The sequence below is a fragment of the Cebus imitator genome, unplaced genomic scaffold, assembly GCF_001604975.1.
Source record: "Cebus imitator isolate Cc_AM_T3 unplaced genomic scaffold, Cebus_imitator-1.0 Scaffold150, whole genome shotgun sequence".
Classification (NCBI taxonomy): domain Eukaryota; kingdom Metazoa; phylum Chordata; class Mammalia; order Primates; family Cebidae; genus Cebus; species Cebus imitator.
The window spans coordinates 987,526-989,220 of record NW_016107465.1 but is presented as its reverse complement, the minus strand read 5'-3'; the positions used below and the strand labels follow the sequence as shown (position 1 = coordinate 989,220).

The 1,695-nt window shown below is 40.0% G+C and overlaps 1 long non-coding RNA gene across 1 annotated transcript in view; it reads right to left on the bottom strand.

Annotated features, from left to right (window-relative positions):
• The window catches only part of LOC108314335, a 7,193-nt gene that overhangs the window by 3,072 nt on the left and 2,426 nt on the right, over positions 1–1,695 (bottom strand). Inside the window, exon 2 of the long non-coding RNA XR_001829419.1 lies at positions 522–524. This is a non-coding gene — a long non-coding RNA (uncharacterized LOC108314335). The remainder of the gene's footprint in view (positions 1–521; positions 525–1,695) is intronic.

The window sequence follows — 1,695 nt, the reverse complement described above, 5'->3', positions numbered from 1 at the left end:
TTTTTTGTATTTTAGTAAAGACATGGTTTCACCATGTTGCCCAGGCTGGTCTCAAACTTCCAAGCTCAACTGATCCACCTGCCTCAGCCTCCCAAAGTGCTGGGATTACAGGCATAAGCTACCGCACCTGGCCAGCATAATTTTTAATTGCACTGGGAAACCAAAAAATTTGTGAGACTCACTTTATTATGATAATTGCTTAATTGTGTTGGTCTGGAACGGAACATGCAATATCTCTGAGATATGTCTATATATTTGTGACCAATAATAGTCTATTGTGTACCTTTTTTAACTTGTTACATTTTGCTAATTATTCTATATCCATAAACACAAATTTACTTAATTTTAAAAGCACAGGCTGGGCACAGTGGCTCACACCTATATTCCCAACACTTTGAGAGGCCAAGGCAGGCCGATCACCTGAGGTCAGGAGTTTGAGACCAGCCTGGCAAACATGGTGAAACCCCATCTCTACTAAAGATATAAAAATTAGCCAGGCCAAGGTCATGCCACTGCACTACAGCCTGGGTGACAGAGCAAGACTCCGACTCAAAAAAAAAAAAAGCACACCATTCCATTATATATAAAACACATATTATATTGATTATACTAATATTAATATATAACATATGCCATGCTTTACTAATAAGTAACATTCAGTTGTTTTCAATATTTTGCTATTTAAGCATTATACCACAATGTAATAATCCTATATATGCTTTTTTATGTCTATTGTCAGTAGTATATCTGGAGTGTAAGTTCCTAGAGTTTTTTTAAATTTTCACAGATATGGTCAGATTGCTCTCTTGTTTTGTTTTGTTTTTTGAGACAGAGTTCCAATCTTGTTGCCAGGCTGGAGTGCAAGGCATAATCTCGGCTCACTGCAACCTCAACCTCCCAGGTTCAAGCAACTCTCCTGCCTCAGCCTCTCAAGTAGCTGGGATTATAGGTGTGTACCACCACACTCAGCTAATCTTGTATTTTTTTAGTAGAGACGGAGCTTCACCATGTTGGTCAGGCTGGTCTCAATCTCCTGACCTCAAGTGATCTGCCCACCTCGGCCTGCTAAAGTGCTGGGATTACAGGTATGAGCCACCATGACCAGCCCAGATTGCTCTCTTAAAAGGTTATACTAATTTATACTTTTAAACAAAGAGAGCATCTGTTTCTGCATATCCTTACCAACACAATCACTTATTAAAATTTTAATGATAACCAATATGATACAAACCTTGGTAGCTGCACAAAGAACATCGGAGATCTGAGGACAATCGCCCTTGAGTCATCTTCAGAGTACTACTCATCAGTGCATGTGTGAGAAAACTAGCTATGGCCAGAGAAAAAAGCACCTGAAAGTATTAGAACAGTAGCCAGGGCTCACACAAGGCCAGAAAGAGTGTTTGTTCCCACACCTAGACTATAAAAACCTCAAAATCTGTAGGGCACTACATGTGGTACAGAGAAAGGTCCTGTCTTGGTAATGTAGAATCATTAGCCCTAGACTAAAAGCTCAGGTCCCACTTGACAAATTCCGTAAGCAAGATCCAAAGGGGTCTTGTCTTGGTAATGTAGAATCATTAGCCCTAGACTAAAAGCTCAGGTCCCACTTAACAAATTCCGTAAGCAAGATCCAAAGGGGTCTTGTCTTGGTAATGTAGAATCATTAGCCCTAGACTAAAAGCTCAGGTCCCACTT